This window comes from Hylobates moloch, unplaced genomic scaffold, assembly GCF_009828535.3.
Source record: "Hylobates moloch isolate HMO894 unplaced genomic scaffold, HMol_V3 SCAFFOLD_8, whole genome shotgun sequence".
Taxonomy (NCBI): domain Eukaryota; kingdom Metazoa; phylum Chordata; class Mammalia; order Primates; family Hylobatidae; genus Hylobates; species Hylobates moloch.
The window spans coordinates 21,447,318-21,470,670 of record NW_026652283.1 but is presented as its reverse complement, the minus strand read 5'-3'; the positions used below and the strand labels follow the sequence as shown (position 1 = coordinate 21,470,670).

The window sequence follows — 23,353 nt, the reverse complement described above, 5'->3', positions numbered from 1 at the left end:
ATGTGTCTGTTGGATGCATAAATGTCTTCTTTTTAGAAGTGTCTGTTCATATCCTTTGCCCACTTTTTGATGGGGTTGTTTGTCTTTTTCTTGTCAATTTGTTTGAGTTCTTTGTAGATTCTGGATATTAGCCCTTTGTCAGATGAGTAGATTGCAAAAATGTTCTCCCATTCTGTAGGTTGCCTGTTCACTCTGATGGTAGTTTCTTTTGCTCTTTAATTAGATCCCATTTGTCAATTTTGGCTTTTGTTGCCATTGCTTTTGGTGTTTTAGACATGAAGTCCTTGCCCATGCCTATGTCCTCAATGGTATTGCCTAGGTTTTCTTCTAGGGTTTTTATGGTTTTAGGTCTAACATTTAAGTCTTTAATCCATCTTGAATTAATTTTTGTATAAGGTGTAAGGAAGGGATCCAGTTTCAGCTTTCTACATATGGCAAGCCAGTTTTCCCAGCACCATTTATTAAACAGGGAATCCTTTCCCCATTTCTTGTTTTTGTCAGGTTTGTCAAAGATCAGATGGTTGTAGATGTGTGGTATTATTTCTGAGGGCTCTGTTCTGTTCCATTGGTCTATATCTCTGTTTTGGTACCAGTACCATGCTGTTTTGGTTACTGTAGCCTTGTAGTATAGTTTGAAGTCAGGTAGAGTGATACCTCCAGCTTTGTTCTTTTGGCTTAGGATTGACTTGGCAATGTGGGCTCTTTTTTGGTTCCATATGAACTTTAAAGTAGTTTTTTCCAATTCTGTGAAGAAAGTCATTGGCAGCTTGCCTAGCCAATAATTCTTTATATATTCTGGATATAAGTCTCTTATCAGATATACAATATGCAAATATTTTCTTTCATTACATTGATCATCTTTTCACTTTCTTGATGGTATTCCTTGAAGCAAAAGTGTTTTAAATTTTAATGAGGTCCAAATTATCACTCTCCCCTTTTATCACCTGTGCTTTTGGTATCACATCAAATAAATTATTACCTAACCCAAGATTATGAAGATGTACTCCTGTATGTTTGTCTAAGGTCTTTATCATTTTAGCTCTTACATTTAAGTCTGTGACCCACTCTGAATTAACGTTTATCTATGGTATAAGGTAGGGGTCCAAATTTGTGCTTTTGCATTAGATATTCAGTTGTCCCAGCACAATTTGTTTAAAAAACTCTTCTTGGCCGGGCACAGTGGCTCACGCTTGTAATCCCAGCACTTTGGGAGGCCGAGGCGGGTGGATCACGAGGTCAGGAGATTGAGACCACGGTGAAACCCTGACTCTACTAAAAAAAATACAAAAAATTAGCCGGGCGTGGTGGTGGGTGCCAGTAGTCCAGCTACTCAGAGAGGCTGAGGCAGAAGACTGGCGTGAACCTGGGAGGCGAAGCTTGCAGTGATCCGAGATTGCGCCACTGCACTCCAGCCTGGGCGACAGAGCGAGACTCCATCTCAAAAAAAATAAATAAATAAAAATAAAAATAAAAAACTCTTCTTTTTCCCCATTAAATTGTATTGGCCTTTACCTATAATATTTTGTAATGGTAAATTTGAAAGACCATAAAAAATGCTGCTTATGAGTGTGGTTTATTTTTAGATAACCAAAAAATAGAAATGTATTTATATTATAGTATATATGTACACCTAAAATGTTTTCATAGAATACATATATACATATATGCATACTATGCAAACTAAGATGATAAAAGAGCCTTTGTTAGAAATGCTATTTCCAGTGGTTGGTGTGGATGGGAGAGCTATTAAGAAATTATCCGAAATACTAAAAGAAAACTTGCTGTCAATGCCAGAAGCCTAAATTAGAGAGAAAATGGAAGACCCACACACTGATGGGGGAAGACAAGACCCCCATCTTTGGTAAGAGTTTAACAGCTAGAATGGATAGATCAACACCTATCAGTTAATAATTCAGGCTACATTCAACTGAGAGAATACAAACCTTAAGTAGGCCAACACATACAGATCCGTCTCACTGATTATGCTCAAGTGTTCCATTCATTCACCTCTGAGCCTAGGAAAACTGTACGGGTTTGTAATATTAGCTATCGGAATTGGAATTTATCACGTCAAGAACCAGCTAAAACAGGCGTAAGTTCCCTCCTTTACACAGCTTCCTCTTCTGGTGTTAATTTTCTGAACAAATAGAGCTGGAGAGAGGAATGAGTAATCTTTTAAAGACTTCTTTTGTCCTTGTTCTTTAAGTAGCCTTGGTACAAAACTCTCAGTTAAAAAAGGAAAAAATTAAGAAGTTTAATTAGGGTTTTTGAAATCCAAATGCAAAATAATCCTTAGGAGTATTATCTCACCCTTGTCTGCATTAAAATTCATCTGCCACTTGTCAGCCCACTTAAATAACCTTTTAAGATCTTTCTGTCATCTCCATCTGCTTGGCACTTCTAGTTTTACAACTTCTGCAAATACGAAAACTTCTCAATTTTGGGATCCCAGTAAAGTTTTTCATTAAGAATAGTCCTACCAATAATGAGACAAACTGAGTACTGGATTGGAAGTAGGGAGGGACTGTAAGTGACATTTGGGGGGACAGTTGGGAACGTTGTAATATGGCCTATTAACTGTAATTTTATTTATCCTAAATATCTTGATTTTGATAATTATGTTGCACTTATGTAGGAAACTTTGTTCTTAGATAAATGCTAAAGTACTTAAGAGTGAAATATGTCTGTAACTTACTTTAAAATGGTTCAGCAAAAATAGATTGAATACACACAAACAAATATCAAAAGTGCTGCAAATGTGTAAAATGTTTCATTTGAAATTGACATTGTTTCACATCTAAAATAGTTGTATATCAACAATTGTATATGGTTTAACCTAATAGAGAAAGACTATATGAGTGAATCTAAATCTGAGTTTCTGAACTTCAGGACTACTGACATTGTTTTAATTCTCTGTTGTAGGAGGAGGCTGTTCTGTGAATTGCAGGATATTTGTTAGCACTCATGGCCTCTGCCGACCAAATGCAAGTAGCACCCTCAATTGTGACTACCAAAAATGTCTCCAGACATTGCTGAATGTCCCCTGGGAGGCAAAATCACCCCTAGTTGAGAACCACTGATCTAGAGAAATATATAAGGACATATAAAGGAAGAGTACTTTTCTTTCAACTTTTCTGTAGAGTTAAAATTCTTCCAAAAATAAAGAGTTAGGAAAATAATAATAAATGAAGTCTATATAATATGATTTACATATTAATAGTGAGAGAGGAGGAGGAAGAAACTGGTGCAGCAGGAAGTCAGGGTGGATCCTCAATTGAATTCTTTCCAACGAAAGAACAGCCTGCAGGCACAGATAGGGGAACTTGCACAGGGGGGCTTGCCTAAGACATGCCTATAGCTTCACAGATAAGAAAGCCTTCACAGGTGACTTACCCAGACATGCTTGCAATGCCTGGGTAAGTCAAAAAATTCCATCCTCTGACACGTGCACAGTGAGAAGAAGAAAGCAATATGAAGTAACTCAAGCCAACGGCCAGCATGTGCATTACGAGGACAGGTTGGAGCTACCAGAAATTTACACCTTATGCAAATGAGACACTGAGCCCTCTCATGGGTTTCTTATAAAAGCCTTTCCATTAAACTGTAAAAACAGCAACCCTCTTCTGGACCCCCTCTCCATGGTGGAGAGCTTTCTTCTTTCACTTATTAAACTTTTGCTCCAACCTCACACTTTGTGTTGATGCTTCTTAATTCTCTTGGTCACGAGACAAAGAATTCCAGGTGATACCTTACAATGAGGGACTGCTACACTATGGTGCATTGGCAGGACTATAACAATAGTATTATAGTTGCTGTTAATTAATAATTTATAAAACTAGATCTGGCACCAAATTTTGATGAATTTTATATTTTTTACACTTTTGAAACATCAAAGTCCTTGAAAAACTTAATTCATACACTCCTCCAGTACTTTCACTTGACTCTGCACCCCACAAGGAAACCCTTCACTGGGCTTCGATTCACCTGAATTATACAGAATACAAAATAACAGAAAGGGAATGAATATTTATTGAATACTTGCCATAGAGCAGATGTCACTTGATGCCTGTCACTTATTAGAATTATTATAAAATGTGATTTCACTTGTATACATCTAAGGAAATAAACTTACAGAAACTGAGCAACCTGATCATGGTGACATGACTTATAAGAAGTCAAGAATTGGAATATGAGACTGGAACTCAGGACTCTCTAACTTCAAAGGCCATGTTATTTCATAATTTCAAGGAAAGATATTGACCTCTGGCCTGCCTCTGATTTAATAATAACAAAAATGCCTGTTGTATCCAAACAGGTTAAATTGGATATTAGACAACCTCATTTTTTAAATTCTTACTTTAATTCTACTTTATGGTTTGGTCAATTCTTTTTTTCCCTCAGTGTCCCTTCATTTCTCTTCATTCTTTCTTACTTCTACCATTCTTCTTGATATTTTCATGGAAGCCTGCTCTCTCTCTCTCTCTTCTCACCGCCACCCCCCACTTCTTCCCTCTTTGCCTTTTTCCTCTTTATATCATGTTCTCAAGGTAGTTATAATATTCTGAAACCTCCACCAAAAAACACAAACTAAAAAAAGAAAAAAATTCTCCTTAAGAGGAATGCTGGTATTAGTTGCTAAGACTTTTTGATTTTATGAACATGTTTTCTTTCAATTCTTTTGTAACTTTAAAATTTTTCAAAATAAAAAGGAAAATAATTATGCCTTGTGCATAGTAAGCACTTAATAAATGTTAGATGTCTCACTGTTGTTCTTGTTCTTATCTCAGTGTATCCAATTTTCCAACAGGAGTTTCTTCAAACATGAAGAAAAGCAAATATAATACATATTTTGTAATTATAGAATTAAATGTTCAATTTGACTGGCTTCTATTTGGTATGGTAATTTTTCTATTTTGGCATATTATTTGGAAATTGGTTTATCCTTTAGATTCTATTCCACAAAAAGTAAACTAGGATTTTAAAAATATTTGTCCATTGAAGATCCAAGATCACATTTTAGAAAATGTCTTTTTTCTCTCTTTTACTATTTTTGAATCACTCATGTCATTCAACCTGCCTCTTCTCCACTCCGTATTTCTTTCCACACACTATGTTACATATATTTACCAAGACATTAAAAATGGTGTCAATTTTAGGAAAAGATGGCAAAGAGAAAACAAAACAGAAGCTGTTTCCTTACTTGCTTTGAACTTCAAGCAATATGAAGGCCCTCTGGAGAGGATATAAGACTTAGGAGGGAACTATCCAGGGCTCCAAAAGCAATGGCCAGAGAGAAAGAGTTCCATCTCTGGATGGGAGAAACCCCTTCAATCCTGGACATCAAGTTTCTTTTTTTAGAAAGTCTGAAATTTGTATAACATTTTCTCATGTTTGTATTTAAAACTGACCAGAATGATTAAAAGTTCCAAAGGGGCATTTCTTTCTAATGATATGTACATACAGATGCATTTATCAGACCAGAAAAGACAGAAAAGTGTCTTAAAGGATAAGGTAGTATCACAGCTTAGGCAGGGTAGGAAAGCCAGGGTGGTGTAAGGAGAGAAGAAAGTGTGTGCCAAGAGAACTGGGCATGTGAGAGAGACCAGAAAATTGGAATAGAAGTGGGAAGCATGCAGTGGAGTAAATATCCAAAAGCATGATGCAAAAACCTTACTTCATTTTTTTGTCTTTGGAAGGAGTGCTTTGTTAGATTTCTCTCATTTGGAAAGCTCTATCTTAAATCGACTTCAAATAGACAAAATGTTTTTACCTCGTGTTACGGTGTCCCAATGTGTTAGTGACTCCTCTTTGCAAATCACAGGATTCCAGTCCACAGTGTCCTCCTGGACTCTGATGAATCAAAGCAATGATGAATAGTTGGAATTTCTGCCTGAATAAAGTTTTATACTTCATAGGTTTTCTGAACATCATCAAGAAAAAATATGAAGAAGAGGAAGAAAAAAGTAGCTGAATGCCAAGAACATCCCCAAAGTAAACAGCAATTCTCTTTAAATAGGGAGAAAACAGTATTTTACTGCTCAAAGCTCTAGGTAGCTTCCTTCTTTGGGGAAAGATATTTGAGCTGTAAAATATCTGCCCTGGCAACAAATTCATGAATCACAACAACTACCTGTTTCTTTTGGATATTGGATTTGCTAATTATCCACCAAAGTTTAGATTAGACAGCTGCTACCTGACTTCGTTTAGTATCCAATATGGAATGCTTTTGGCAATGAATTGCTTTCTCTTTTCCCACCAGGAAAATGGAAAATGAATTGGAAGACTTTACTAAGAATTAGTAAAGTATTAAAAGCAACAACAACAACAACGAAAACCCTGTTGCTCTAGGTGTTTGAATCTTGGATTAACTGTTGAGGGTTTAATCGCTGGGTCAATGGAGAGTGCTGCTATAAGTGGACGATTAGTAGAAGGTGGATTAAAGATGGAAGAACTTATTAGTAAGAACTAGAAATGCTTGCAGATTAAAAGAATAGCTTGTATGTTTTAGCGAAATCTGTATTTAATTTTGGCATGTATCTGAAAGGAGACATCTGGAACTTGGGTGATGGTGTTGAAATTACCAGTAGCATCTGTTCATCCTTAGTTTTAACCCTTAAATCAAAGGAAAAATGCATTGTATTCCAGAAATCTGGGTAAAACTGTAGATAAAAATATGACGTGATCCACTTAATATGCCAGCGTAAAAGTGTATGCAAGTGTACTATAATTTTCTAATTTTAGTTTTGGGTTCTATTTTTACCCATTAACACAATTAATAAATGCTTTCATTTTCTATAAAATGGGGTATTATTTGTGATGTATGGAAGTACCAAATATAAAAGCTAAGTTTTCTACTTGTCTTTTACTGAAGTAATTATCAGCTAGGAAAAGCCATCTAACTTGGAAATTTGAGTCAGCAAATGCCCAATAGGCTGTGTAAAAATTAGCTACTTAAATGTTTTGAAAATCCTGAAAATATTTAGCATAATTCAACTGGATAAATCACATTAAAAAAGACAGAGTGGGGGAGGGAGTTCACAAAACAACTGTGGGAGAATAATTACTCTAGGTGTGTGTCAGTTATGAAATTTCACTTATTAGTGGAAAAATGTTGATTTCCCCTAACCTTTAGCAGAAAAAAAAGTTTTGTCCATGAATGCCCAAATAACCAGTTAATTTGCTTCTTAGAAGTGAATTCTTGCATGAAAAAAAAGAAACACACTCTTTGTTGCAAAAGCTTTGCCACCATAACGACAATTGAACAAAAGCAAAGTAGAGGCTACAACAGTAATTGTGTTCCAGCAACTATATACAAACTGGCAAAACGATGAAAACACCAAATCAAGATTTTCTAAGTGGCCCTTTCTTTCTCCTTCCCTCCCTGTCTTCCTAACTTCCCAACTTCTTTACTTCTTTCATTCCTTTGTTTTTCACTTAAGTACATTCATTCTTCTTCTATTTTTTGACATTTTAAAAGTTAATTTCATAGTTTATTTAAATCTCAGAAAACAATTTTCAACCAACTATAGAATTTGAATGCATTAGCGTTTAAACACTCCCTCCTTATCATTTCATAATTGAAGAAACTGAGGGCCAGAGAGGGTCCCACTCCACAGCTTGTTGCAAAGCAATGCTGACTTACGTTATAATTACTGCTGAGCTGTTTTATTTTATTTCTAAAAACTTTTTATTTATACGTATATACACTTTATTCTTTTATTTGATGTCTTCCAGCAAGTTTACACTTTTTCTAACAAAATCAACAATATAAGGATAATTTAAGTGAAGACATTATCGTTCCTCTCCACCCTACTCTATTCTCCACTCCACTCATGTCAGGTTTCCAACTGATTACAAATCCAATAGATTTGTATGGACTCCTTGCAAAACTTTCTTGTCATTTATAACCATCTACCTATCTATAGATAGATATCTATAATAGATAGATGATAGATGATAGATAGATAGATAGATAGAAGATACACACACATACAGCATAGACATCTACAGGGTATTTGTTTATATTTTCTGTGTTTACTCCAGTATTGAATCATAATATATACACTTTACACTCTTTTCTCTGCTGTTTGCCTTTTTCACTTGACAGTTCTACAAATATATGTGTTTCATACATTCTACAAATTTATGCATATACATAAATATGTGATTTTATATTAAGGGGTAAAATCATGCATATTGGGGAGGTGTCAAAGCAGTATTTTTTTGTTCAATACTTCTTTCTTTCATTTTTTCTTTTTGTTGTTTGCCTCTCACTACCCACTCCTGCTCTACTCTGAGGTCATCTATTTTAATATAACCATAGACATATATACATCTATTTTGTGGATTTCTAATTCTTACATCACACACACACACACACACACACTCAATTTGCCAGAAAATCAGTTCTCTTGATTCCCCACTGTTAAAGTATAATTCTCAAAAAATTAAAAGCAGGGCTCTCATACAAATTTTGAATGAGCACAAATCAAAGATTTATTTAATTCATTAATGAAGGAACCAGCAAGATAGTAAAGCTGCATCAAACATAGAATTGAAGAAATAAAGGTTTATATAGTCAGTTAGGAAAGGGATGTTGAAATGAACTTGCCAAGTTGGACATGATACCAGTTAGTATCCTGCCAGGCAATACAACCATAACCTTTGGGATCTTCTCTACCTGGCAGAAATCATTTGCTTCTAATGGACCAAAAGCTACAAGTTAACAATTAACTTCGCAGTTTCTGTGTTCTAATCGATAGTAAATAGTAAGTAAAACAAACATACATCTCATTGCCTGGGCCTATTAGGCAATGCTCCAGTGATACTGAAAGGACATACAATCATGTTTTTGCCTTGTTTCCTGGTTTTTAATAATTTTTCTTAAATCCAGGCTAGTATCAGGAGACTATCAAACTGTGCCAAGCTTGAGTCACACTCTAAATAAATTTAGAGACTCATCAGAATGACCACTTTATGTTCTTTTTCCTCCTTACTTATGATGACACCCTAGACTTGTCTTTTGGGCCATTTAATTATGTATAAGCAAAACTATTGCTGGTTTCCTTTAAGACCACGGGCTCTTCTGTCATCCTTAGCGGACATGAAAAGTAATTGCTCTAAATCTTTCATATAAAAAGTCTTCATGCAACTGATGAATTTATTATTACTGCAACTAAATTTAATAGTTGTAATAATCTGAAAACACGAGTGTTAATTAGCACTTCTCACTAACCAGCATAAAAGAACTTTGTAATATGAGGTTTACATTTCAAAGTTGCACTATCTTACTTCATTTTTGTAGCAAGAAATGAATGTTCAGACTCTTTTAACATATAAACCAAGTGGTTATGTTCATTGTCTTTCTTTGTTGCACTAGAAGGATAAAATCAACTATTTCTTCTTACTTCGCTGTTTGTAAGGCAATTTGTAGGTTGAGTGGTAGTTTTTAGATTGATAATAATTTGGCCTTTGTGTTCAAGGGACATTAACAGTCTATTGTGAAAAATCAGAAGAGATGCCAGTTTAAGGTAAGAGAGGTAGGGAAGAAGGACCTCAGACTGGAAAGGAATTAAAAACCATAGTTCCCTTTGCCCCTGTCTGTGGCTACTCTGAGAGGAAATGGGCAGCCCCAGAGCAAAGAATAGTACAGTTTGCCTAGAAAGGTAAGACCCATGCACTAAATTGCTCAGCTTTGGGAAAGCTTCTCTTACCTACAAAACAGCAGATGCAGAAGACCCCCCCACCAACTTCAAGTGACTGCTACCTATTTGAACAGTATCTGTGGCTACTATAATAGACTAGAAATCAGACACCCTTTTCTTAGGTTCTAGGTATGTTATAAGCCCTCTGAATTCTGATGATACTCTTGAAGTCAGAGGGAAAAAGGTAGAAAGAGACAGCAAGAGGAAAGACAAGGAAATGAAGAGGGTTCAAATAATAACTGACATAGAATGTCTTATCTACCTGACAGGATCAGGTACCAAATTCATCAATTAGGCTGTGTTAAATTAAGAAACTGATATTTTTCAGTAGCATTTCTATACATCATTAATGTCCAAGCTGAGAGCAAAAGCAAGAATGCAGTCCACTTACAAAAGCCAACAAGAAAATAAAATACCTAGGAATACATTTAACCAAGGAGGTGATAGATCTCTACAAGGAGAGCTAAAAACACTGGTGAAAGAAATCATAGATGACACAAACTAATGAAAAAATATTCCTTGCTCATGGATTGGAATAATCAATATTTTTTAAATGGCCATACTGCTCAAAGCAAGCTACAGATTCAACTCAATTACTATCAAAATATTGTCATTTTTAACAGAACTTGAAAAAACTATTCTAAAATTCACATGGAACCAAAACAGGAGCTTGAATACCCAAAACAATCTTAAGCAAAAAGAAAAAAGTCAAAGGCATTGCATTACCCAAATTCAAACTGTACCATACGGCTACTGTAACCAAAACAACATGGTACTTGCACAAAAAACAGTTACAGAGACCAATGGAACAGAATAGAAAACCCAGAAGAAGAAAAAAGCCACACACCTGCAGCTGTCTAATCTTTGACAAAGTAGATAAAAATAAGCAATAGGGAAAGGACTTCCTATTCAGTAAGTGATGAGCTACCTAGCTAGCCATATGCAGAAGAATGAAACTGGACCCCTACCTTTCACTGTATGGAAAAATTAACTCAAGATGGATTAAAGATCTAAATGTAAGACCTCAAACTATAAGAATCCTAAAAGAAAACCTAGGAAACATCATTTGGGACATCAGCCTTGGGAAAGAATTTATGACTATGTCCTCAAAAGCAATTGCAAAAAAACAAAAATTGGCAAATAGGACCTAATTAAACTAAAGAGTTTCCACACAGCAAAAGAAACTATCAATAAAGTAAGCAGACACCCTACAGAGTGAGAAAAAATATTCACACACTTTGCATCCAACGAAGGGCTAATATCCAGAATCTATAAAGACCTTAAACAACACAAAAATCAAAAAACAAATAACCCCATTAAAAAATGGGCAAATGACATGAACAGACACTTCTCAAAAGAAGACATACAGATGGCCAATAAGCATGCAAAAATACTCAACATCACTAATTATCAGGGAAATATAAATTATAACCACAATGAGATACCATCTCACACCAGTGAGAATGGCTATTAATAAAAAGTCAAAAAACAACAGATGCTGGCAAGGCTGCAGAGCAAAGGAAATGCTTATACACTGTTGGTAGGGATGTAAATTAGTTCATCCACTGTGGAAAGCACTTTGGAGATTTCTCAAAGAACTTAAAACAGAACTATCATTTGATCCTGCAATTTCACTGCTACATGTATAGCCACAAAAATAATAAATCATTCTACCAAAAAGACACATGTATTTGTATGCTCACTGCAGCACTATTCACAAGAGCAAAGATATGGAATCAACCTAGGTACCCATCAGTGGTGGATTGCATAAAGAAAATGTGGTACATATACACCATGGAGTACTATGCAGCCATAAAAAGAATAAAATCATGTCATTTGCAGTAACATGGATAGAACTGTAGGCCATTATCCTAAGAAAATTAACACAGGAACAGAATACTGCATGTTCTCACTTATAAGGGAGAGCTAAACATTGGGTACTCATGAACATAAAGACGGGAACAACAGACACTGGGGACCACAAGACAGGGGAAGAAGGAAGGGAGGTAAGGGTTGAAAAATGAACTGTTGGGTATTATGGTCAGTGCCTGAATGATGGGATCATTTGTACCCCAAACCTCAGCATTGTGCAATATACCCACGTAACAAACCTGCACATGTAACCCCTGAATCTAAAATGAAAGTTTAAATTATTTTTCTTTAAAAGAATAAAATGCAAAAATAAAGGAAAGCAATGGTTTTTGTTTTGCACACCTGAGTTTATGTACTGTGATTTAGATCTGCCCCTTTTCATCCAGGTGAGGATGCTGGATCCCAATATTGAACCCCCATAGTCATCTAAAACCAATCAGTGCCAACCTCAGCATTTGATTGTTTGGTCCCAAATTCTTTCTTTAGGAAATCTTTCTGTAGTGAGATAAATGAGTCTTACTTCTCTAAGACCAATTACGGAGAGTAGGGAGGAGTGTTAAAGGAAGCAGCATGATCTAGTGAAATAGCACCAGATTAGAAGTCAGGAGACTAGAACATTTATACTGTCACGAATGCTACATGTAAATTTGGAAAAATGACAACCTGCTTATTTTCATCCACAAAATATCTTTTCTGGTTTTAGAGTTATATATTTCTCTGTCCCTCATGCTAATAACTGGACTGTCTCTAATTATTGAGCATAGATCCTCAGGCTTTCCTCAAGATACTGGATCTGACCACCAGTTGGAGAACACCCCACTACCACCAACATCACCACAGCAACTTTTGTACTACCCCCAGAGGAGTCTCAGAGTTTTAAATTGCTCACCAGAATTGGGGAAGAGTGGTTAGACAGGCTTTCCTAGAACTGTAATAAAGTCCCTACTCTTTCATAGTCCCCAAATGCTCCAATATTAGAAAAGGATAATTCTGCTTACATTTCTTAAAGCCTCTTTACTTATAATTGTAAGTGACTCAAGTTGTTTGAGAAAGCTTCTGCTAGCTGGAACAGAAAGAAAGGTCAGAATAATATACATGAAAATCATAAAAATATTATCAGTAAAAATTGTGGAGGACTCATCAAATGCCATCAATGTATTGAGAGCTCATAAGCATTATTTTATCTAATTTTCAAAGAAACTCTATAAAGCACATTCTTTTACCAACCCTACTTTACAAAAGAGAAAACTAAAAGGAGGCAAGGGTGAAAATCTGTGTTCATGGCTCATAACTGGCAACTGTAAGAGGCAGGCCTCAAACATAGTTTTATTTTAGGCCATTTTCTGTTAAAGTACATAGCCCAATGGGGTAAGTATAGTTGGACTTAAATAGAAGTAAATGTAAAGGAGGTTCTGGAAAACACAGAATAGCTCATTCAATAGTTGGCAACATAAATTACAAGTGATAGGTTAAAAACTATAAATATTTATAGAACTCTCATCCTTCTAAGAAGAACAGATGCTTAAGAAGGCCTATTATTTGTTCAGATCCACGTCATCCTTCATAAAATGATCATTCCCAATAGTAAAGATAGTGTTTAGTGATGTATATAAGAAACGTATAGTCAGACACACTGAAACAACATTGTTCTGTTTAAAGGCAATATTGAGGGAGAAAGAGCTCAATTACTCAAGTGCAAAAAAGAAAACTTAGCTGAACAGAAATGTCTGCTAGGTAATATTATTAAATTTCTGGGTAATGTGATGTGGATCTTTGTCTCTGCCTATCTATGAAACATGCAAAATTAATTTTATTGGCCAATTCATTTGTAGTTGGGATTTATTTTGATATGTGACAACAAATAACTGAGTTTTCCTCAAAGGGGAAGGGAGTGAGATCAAAGATGAGCCAAAGGTGTCCTTCATTACATGCAGATTATAACATAATAGAACACATTAAGAGATCAAAGACATCTTAACACCATAAGCAGACTGACTTAATGAGACAGAAGTGTCAAATACTTCTACAGAAAGAACTATTAAAGTTGACAAATCACTTAAATAAATGGAGACATATACCATGTTCATGGATGAAATGATTTAACATAGAAAACATTTCAATTCTTCAAAAATAAATCTATCTAAAATCATCCTTACAGGATATTTTAAATAGAAATTCTGTTGTTTTAAAGAATTTAATGAACTGTACGTTTTAAAATATGAATTAATTTTTTATAGTCAATTCAACATTTTAAAAAAAGAACAAAGTGTCTTAGTCCATCTTGTGCTACTATAACAGAATACCACAGACTTGGTAATTTATAAACAATAGAAATTTATTTCTCATGAATCTGGAGGCTGGGAAGTCCAATATCATAGGAGATGCTGGCATCTGGTGAAGGCCATATTGCTGCATCATCCCACAGTGGAAGGCAAAAGGGCAAGAGAGGGAAAAGGGGGAGAGAGAGAGTACACAGGAGATTGAACTCACAGCCTCAAGCCCTTTTATAATCAACATTAATTCATTTATGAGGTTGGAGCCCTCATAAATGAGCCCTCTGCAACAGTATTGAGAGGTGGGGTATAGTGGGAGGTATTTAAGTTTCCAATATACTTTTTGGGGGACATATTTACACCATAGCATAAGGTTTGGAAATTTTCCCTGCCAGATACTAAAACAAGTGTGTCTAAAATTTACAGTGACAAAAACAAGGTGATAATTTACAGCAACACAAAAATACAACAATGAAAACAAATATAGAACATAGACACAGGACTATATGGGAATTTGAAACGTGGTTAAAATGACAACATCGAATTGTGAGGAAAGCTAAGTTGTAGATGGCATTGGAAAAAAAAATCTCACTGTATAGAGAAAAACAAAGCTAGGCTTCTATCCTGGCCTCGCATACAAAAAGAACTTCAAATGAGTTAAAGATCTAAATGAAAAGGTGAAAAAGCCAACAGAATAAAGTGTAGAAAAATACCTCCTTGATGTATTAATTTTCTATTGGTGCTATAAAAATGCACAACAAACCTAGTGGCCCAAACAATACAAATTTATTTTCTTACAGTTATATGTATTAGAAGTTAATCACAGGTCTTACCTGGCTAAGATCAACATTTTGGAAGACTGTATTTCTTTCTAAGTGCTTTACAGAAGAATGTGTTTCCATGCCTTTTCCAACTTCTAGGCACCACCCACCTTCCTTGGTTTGTGACCTCTTCCCTCCATCTTCAAAGCTGGCAATGTAGCATCTTTCTGCCTTTGCTTCTGTTTTCTCATCTAGGTTACAGAGTCAAGGTAAATATTCACAAGTCAGTTGTATTTTTATACAGTAGCCATGAATCATTTGGAAATAAATTAAGAAAGCATTCAATTAATATTAGCATCAAAAAGAACAAAATCCTTAGAAATAAATCTAACAAAATATGTCTTGGACCTGTAAACTATAAAACACCACTTAAAAAAATGTAAGAAGACATAAGCCAAGCATGGTGGTATGTACCTATAGCCACAGCTACTTAGGAGGCTGAGGCAGGAGCATTGCAAGCTTAGCAAGTTTTAATAAAAATTTAAAACACCCAGAAATTAAAGATGAAACATAAATAGAAAGATGTGCCATATCCCAAGTCTGTGGTTGAAAACGTAATATTGCTAAGGTGATAATGTTCTTCAAATAACTAAAATAATCTAGAAAAAAAGTAAAAAGTTAGAGAAGTCACACTTCCTAAATCCAGAACTTACTCTAAAGCTACAGTAATCAATTGTGTGATATTGGCATAAGAATAGATATATAGTTAAATGGTAGAGAACTGAAAATCCAAAAGTAAACCCTCATATTTATGGTCAACTGATTTTCAACAAAAGCACCAAGACTACTCAATGGGAAAAAAAATAGTCTTTTCAAATAATGGGACTGAGACTATGGGATATCTACATGTAAAAGAGTTAAATTGGATCCTTACCTCCCACCATACCCAAAAATTAACTCCATATAGATTACAAACCTAAAAGTAAGATCTAAAACTATAAAACTCTTAAAGATATATAGGGTTAAATCTTTGTAACATTGAATTGGTCAATGGTCTTTTAGATATCATACCAAAAGTTTTGAAATTATACCAATTTTCTAAAATTTCTGTCAGGATAGAAGGAGAGGAAATATTAGTAGTTCCTAACTCATTCTATGAAGCCAGAATTACTCTAATACCAAAACCAAGACAGTACAGGAAAATAAGACTATAAAACAATATCTGTTATGAACATAGATACAAAAGTCTTCAACAAAACATTGGCAAATCAAATCCAACAATATATAAAACAAATTAAACACCACAACCAAGTTGTATTTATCCCAGGTATGCAAAATGTTTGATATTCAAAAATTAATGTAATCCATCGTCTCAACAGGCTAAGAAAAAAACTCACATGATCTTATCAATAGATGCAGAAAAATCATTTGACAAAATCCAACACCCATTTATAATTAAAATTCTCAATAATTTAGAGATTAGAAGAAATGTCTCAACTTCAAAAAATCTACAGAAACCTACAACTAACATCATACTTAATGGTAAGAAATTTTCCCACTAAGATCAGAAGTAAGGCAAGGATGTCCCTGGTTACCACTTTATTTCAACATTTTACTGTAGTTCCTAACTAATGCAGCAAGACAGGAAAAAAAAATAGAAGGCAGACAGATTAGGAAGGAAGAAATAAAACTTTGTTCACAGGTGACTTGATTACTACGTCGAAAATTTGAAAGAATTGACCCCCCCGACCAAAAAAAAAAAAAACCCTGCTGGAACTAATAAGCAATTATAGCAAGACTGCAAGATACATGAAAAAATACAAAAGTCCATTGCTTTCCTAAATACCAGCAATGAACAAGTAAATTTGAAATTAAAAGCACAATACTGTTTATGTTAGCACTTCCAAAAATGTAATATTTACATATAAATCTAACAAAATATCTACAATATCGATGTAGGGAAAACTACAAAATTCTGATTAATGGAACTGAAGAACTAAGTAAATAGAGAGATGTTCTATGTTCATGGATAAGAAGATTCAATATTGTCAAGATACAAGTTCTTCCCAATTTGATCTATAGATTCAATAAAATCCTGATCAAAATCCCAGAAAGTTATTTTGTAGATATCAACAAATTGATTCTAAAGTTTATATGGAGAATCAGAGAACTCAGAAAAGCCAACATAATACTAGAGAAGTACAAAGTCAGAGAATCAACACTACCTGAGTTCAAGACTTACTCTAAAGCTGCAGTAGTTAAGACAGTGTGGTATTAGTAAAGGAACAGACAAATAAATCAATGGAACAGAATAAAGAGTACAGAAAGAGGCCCACATAAATAAGGCCAACTGTTCTTTGACAAAGGAGAAAAGGCAATGAAATGGAAAAAAAAAAAGTGATCTTTTCAACAAGTGATGCTGGAACAACTGGACATCCACATGCAAAGAAATGGATCTAGACAGACCTTACACCCTTCACAAAAATGAATCATGGACTTAAACGTAAAACTCAGAGCTACAAAACTCCTAGAAAGAAACATAGGAGAAAACCTAGATGCCCTTGGGTATGGTGATGACTTTTTAGAAACAACACCAAAAGGCATAATCTATAAAAGAATTAATTGACGAGCTGGACTTCATGGAAATTAAATTTTCTGCTCTATGAAAGAAAATGTCTAGAGAACAAGACAAACCACACAATGGGAGAAAATATTTGCAAAAGATACTTCTGACAAAGGACTGTTAACCAAAATATATGAGGAACTCTTAAAACTCAACAATAAGAAAACAAACAAACCACTTGAAAAATGGGACAAATGCCTTAACAGATACCTTAAGGGTACAGAGTTTCTTTTTGGAGTTCTCAAGTTAGATAATGTTAATAGTCGCACAACTTTATAAATACACTAAAAAATGTTGAATTGTACACTATGAAAACGTAAATTTACGGTATGTGAATTACACTTCAGTAAAGCCACTATTTTAAAAGATCCATTAGACAAAAAGGTATGGAACCTGGATTCTAACTAAGCGAGTGCTATCATATTTCTATAACATGACTTCAGACAAGTTTTTACACTTTCTGGCCTTGGTCTCCTCACCTGTACAATAAAAAGCCCTTTCATTTCAGAAACTTATGGTTATATACCTCTAGCACTTTCTTCATGAAACAGTCCTTTGCTGATCTGAAAGTGACCACTCCCTGCTTTGAACTCTAACGCCATTAACTGGCTTATACGACTATTACTTGTGCTTCACCTTATCTCCTCTCCTAGAAATGTGAGCCAGTTGAGGAAAGACATGAAACTGTCTTGTACATGATGGGGATTCAGTGAGTTTTTACATGACTAGATACATGAAATTATTTATATTTAGTACACATTGTATGGAATTAAACAGAGAAATCAACAATTTTTAAAAATTTTCATTCCACCAACATAAATTTCCCTAAATTTGCCAAGATTTTATGTTAACTTTTGGCATAATAAAATTGTAAACTTTGTAGAGTTAGAACCACCATATTAACTCTCGTTATACAGATGAGCTTCTATGCTATTCCAAAATAAATTGTGTATTATGCCATGGCAGCTTCACTGATGTTGCTATTAAACATGATGAAAATAATCCAAAATGAAAAGAAATAAAATATTTGAACCAGTGTTATTTAATTGTAAATAATCAAGGTTTTAGTATTCTAGTAGGTGTCCTGAACTACATTGTTTTTAAGCAATAAAATCTTCCAAAAAGAGACCTCAGTAAAGTACACTATTATTAAATCTGCATTGAGAGTTTAGGCTACTGTTTTCCTGCAATTATTGAGTTTGCAAATTCTTTTTTTTTTTTTTTTTTTTTTTTTTTGTGAGACGGAGTCTTGCTCTGTCACCCAGGCTGGAGTGCAGTGGCGCGATCTCGGCTCACTGCAAGCTCCGCCTCCCGGGTTCACGCCATTCTCCTGCCTCAGCCGCTCCGAGTAGCTGGGACTACAGGCGCCCGCCACCACGCCCGGCTAATTTTTTGTATTTTTGGTAGAGACGGGGTTTCACTGTGGTCTCGATCTCCTGACCTCGTGATCCGCCCGCCTCGGCCTCCCAAAGTGCTGGGATTACAAGCGTGAGCCACCGCGCCCGGCCTGCAAATTCTTAAAAAACAGAAAATTATACAGGCCTTGTTGCCATATATATAACTTTCCATAGTGTGTGTTTGACAAGCTGAAATTTTTAGACAAAGAAGAAAGTTGTGTATAAATGTAATCAACTGCTTTCTCTTTTTTCTTTAAATATAAAAGATAATTATCTGAAAACTAATCTTCAATTTTGAGTTCCTTCCTCCACTGATGAACTACATAATTTAACCAAAAACATTTATCTCTCATTAATAACAATACAAAGGGAAAAATTATGAAAAATTAGTCCTAACTTGCTATTATTCAACTATAACCTCATAATCCTACTACATTCCCGTTTATTGTGCATAATTACCAGTTCAGAACAAATGAATCAATTCCTAATTGTACAGTTTAGAAAAATTATTTGTAATTGATAACAAATTAAGGCAGCATCAAAATACGTAAGAAACTATGCAAATTAAATTCTGGGTAGGTAACTGGTAACATCTGAGAACATTTTTTATTCTACACTACATTTTGCACAGAATGTACTTGAAAATCATGTTTTACATTATTAGAGGTGCATTCAGTTAAGTACCTACATGTCTCAAGTGTATTGAGGTAAAGTTTCTATATAGAATTATTATTCTTCATTTTGGACATGATGCCTTCTATATTGTGTTATTATAATTTTCAATTTAATGAATATTAACTATTCTGCTGGTGTAGATAATAACACACACACACAAATAAGATTTATTGAGTGCTTACTATAGCACTAAGCACTATACTAAATTCTTTATGGACTTATCTTAACCTTAAGAGCAATTCTATGAAGTGGTAGTTTACTCCTTTACATGAGAATATTGGCCAGGCATTGTGGCTCATGCCTGTAATCCCAGCACTTTGAGAGGCCAAGGTTGGCAGATTACTTGAGGCTAAGAGTTCGAGACCAGCCTGGCCAACATGGCAAAACCCCGTCTCTACTAAAAATACAAAAATTAGCCAGGCATGGTGGTGTGCGCCTGTAATCCCAGCTACTTGGGAGGCTGAGGCACAAGAATCACTTGAACCCAGGAGGCGGAGGTTGCAGTGAGCCAAGATTGTACCACTGCACTCCAGCCTGGGCAACAGAGGGAGACTCTGTTTCAAAAACAAAAAAAAAAGAGAAAAATTAAGACTTAATGACATGAAGTAATTTGCCTAAAATCACACAGTTAATAAGTGATTCATTTCCATAATAGACAGTTTGTAGGTATATAGATTTTTAAAAACACCCAGATATCCTCAAAGAACTTGCCATGTAGGGAAACTGTCAGAGAAGGGACCGAGTAACAAACATGAACTATAAGTGAAGATTCACAGTTGAATACGGAACTAATTAAAGGTTGCAATTTAAAATATTAGTATTACAGTATGGGCTGTGTATGAGAGTGTTCTCCAGAGAAATAAAATGAATAGAATACATATATACATATTTGTTTATAGAGAGATTTATTTTAAGAATTGGCCCATACTACTACAGAGACCCAGGGAAGAATTGATTTAGTACAAGTCCGGAAGCCATCTGCTGGCAGAATTCCTTCTTGCACAGAAGATGTTAGTCTCGTAGTCTTGATTCTGTTATAGACCTTTAACTGATTGGATGAGGCCCACCCACATTATGAACGGCAATCTGCTTTACTCAAAGGTCACTGCTTTAAATATTAATCTTATCCAAAAACACCCTCACAGAAACTTCCAGAATAAGGTCTGACCAAATATCTGGCAATAGTGATCCAGCCAAGTTGGCACATAAAATTAACCATAAGGGGGCGCTTTAAAAATATACAAAAACTCATATCCTAAACATCCTGCCCTGTGGTGGTAAGTCCTAGAGATTTGTCTTCCCCAACAGAGCTAACTCCCTTGAGTTGAGGACTGCATTATATTTAGTTTTTTTTTGCAGGGTCTATCACAATGGGGCAGGGTTGGCAGGGGAATATAGAAAGTTTTCAGGAACTCTTGTCAAATGGAATTAAATAGGCTTGGCTTGAATTGAATTGAATTGAATCTAGTTTCTGGTCTTTTAAAATCTCTAAAAAAAAGTACATCCAGAATAATTTAATGCCATAGGTCCAGAGGTTTAGGAACTCATAACTCTGTCGACTTCCTTGGTTGCTCAATTTGTGGCAAAAGTTATGTATTAATTTTACATTGCTACATAACAAATTATTACAAATTTAGCAGCTTATTATCTCACAGCTTCTGCAAATCAGGATTCCAAGTAGCAGTGTAGGGTGCTCTGCGTCAGTGTCTCTCACAAGCCTGGAATTTCAACAGAGGATTGACTGGAGAAGAATCTTCCTCTAAGTTCATGTAGCTTTTAGCAGATTCACTTCCTTGCAGGCTGTTAGACTAACAGCCTCAGCTCTTTCCTGGCCATTGGTCAGGGCTGCCTTTAGCTCCTTACCAGGTAGGTCTCTTCCTATGGTGGTTTTCTTTATGAAAGGTAGTAAGAGAAACTCAATATGGAAGCACTACTAGCAATATACATGTTACAATCTTATAGAATCATGGAAATGACATCACATCACCTTTGCCTTATTCTGTTGGTTAGCAGCAAGTCATACGTCCCACTGATAGCAACAGAAAACAGCCAAATGCCTGGGCAGATAGGGGCAGGTACCTGGTGAAACCCCACCTCCAAGCCGAAGACACTTTAAAGCCTGAAAACCAAATTACCAAGTTAAATACTTGGACTGGATTGAGAACTTGTCCTCCTGTTTGGCACAATTTTCTCTAATTGATCCCCACCCTTCACCTATTTTATACATATCTACCCTTTCCTAATTGGTTTTCTGCACCATCATGCCCACCTTTGAGTGGTGTTGTCACTTTAACCTTTTTTGCATACTCACAAACCAATCAGCACACACTCCCCATCCTGTACCTATAAAGACCCCAGACTCAGTTGGTGGAGTAGGGGAGATAGCCTGACTTCGAGAGAGAGACAACCTGACTTCAGGGAAGATGACTTGCCCTTCCCATCCCCTTTCCAGTTCCCCTCTGTGCTGAGAGCCATTTTCATCACTCAGTACAATTCTCTGCCTTCACCATCCTTCAATCGTCCACATGACCTCATGCTTCTTAGATGCTGGACAAGAGCTCGGGGCTCACCAAATGTAGGTACCCAGAAAAGGCTGTCACACTGGCCCTTTGCCCTCGCCAACAGAGGGCAGCCACCCCACATGATAAGGCAAGGGGCCAACTGAGCTAACACACTGCTGTCCACTGGAGTGCAGGTAGCAGAACTGAAAGAGCACTATAACACCCCCTCTGGGGCTTCGGGGTCACAGGCACCCTGTGAGGCCTCGGGGTCACAGGCACCCTGGGGTCCGCTGCATTCCCCTCAAGGCAACATGTCTGGCCTGGTCATGGGCCCCACACAGAGCTTGCTCCTGTGTCAATGCCCGGAGCAGCCAGCTGGATCCCGTACTCACTCGCTCACTTGCTCCCTCCTGCAAGGGGCTAAGCACGGTGGGCCAAGTAGATGGGGTGCCCCTGCCATGAGTTCGGTGAATGGGGGTGAGAAAAATACTGCATCACCACTAACATTCAAAGGGAGAGGACTACACAACAGCATGAATACTAGGAGGTGGGAATAACTAGGGCTTTCTGGGAGTCTGTTCACCACAAGTCATTTCTCAGGATTAGACTTTGAGTTGGTTTTTCAGCAATCTCAGGGCTGCCACAAAAGGAGATTATGATTACTTCTTAGGGCACACATAAAAGCTTTCAGATCCTTCAAGGGCACCTAAATGAATCACTTCCCAGGGGTTGTCAGTCCAGAGATGAGACAAGATGAGCAGGAGAAAAACAGAGCACGATCCAGCTACCTCATTCCTATTGTCGGGTGGAGTCCTGAGCTTTTCCCTACACTCAGACACCATCTGGCAAAGACAGACCAGCCTCAATCAAGAACTGAACACTCAATTTTCTGAAGATTTAAGTGAAAGAAATTGTGTAAACTAGACAAAAATTATTTAGTATTATTTAGCAAGTTAAAGGTTTGAGTGATCAGTTAACATGTTTATGTGACATATGTGTGCCACCTATGTGCATGCGTTTCACTTACTACTCTGTTCCTCTTACTATGTTGGAAGTTACTCAGGAGGGGGATCAGCTTGGTTACAGGAAATAAAGACCGAGTGCAGTATGAGTGAACGTTCAACTCTGGAAAATTAGAACAGTCTGTAACTCTAAATAATTAAGTAGTCACCTATACACCAGTAGACTGCCACTCTACAAAACTCCCAATCCATTTTTATATGGAAAGGCAGGCAAAAAGGATTATGATTATGTTTCTTAAAGACCAGCATTAAATGTCTGCATTACCTAGGAGTGGGCTGGGGATTTATCTCCCGCAGGCATATAGTGCAGGATTAATAAAAATAATAGCTAGCATTTATTGGATACTTACGATACAAGGAAATGGACTTTGTTTTTTCCCAAATTTTAGTTTGAAATTTCTATAGAATGTTTCTATAGGATATAGACTATTTCTATAGAATGTTTCTATAGGATATAGACTATTTCTATAGAATGTTTCTATAGGATATAGACTATTTCTATAGAATGTTTCTATAGGATATAGA

General features: G+C 36.0%; 1 long non-coding RNA gene across 1 annotated transcript in view; it reads right to left on the bottom strand.

The window, feature by feature from the left end:
- Positions 1–5,769: 5,769 nt before the first annotated feature.
- Positions 5,770–23,353, bottom strand: part of LOC131384127 (uncharacterized) — a 36,279-nt gene continuing 18,695 nt past the window's right edge. The window contains exons 2-3 of the long non-coding RNA XR_009214682.1: positions 14,683–14,861; positions 5,770–5,850 (exon numbers count right to left, since the gene is read on the bottom strand). This is a non-coding gene — a long non-coding RNA (uncharacterized LOC131384127). The remainder of the gene's footprint in view (positions 5,851–14,682; positions 14,862–23,353) is intronic.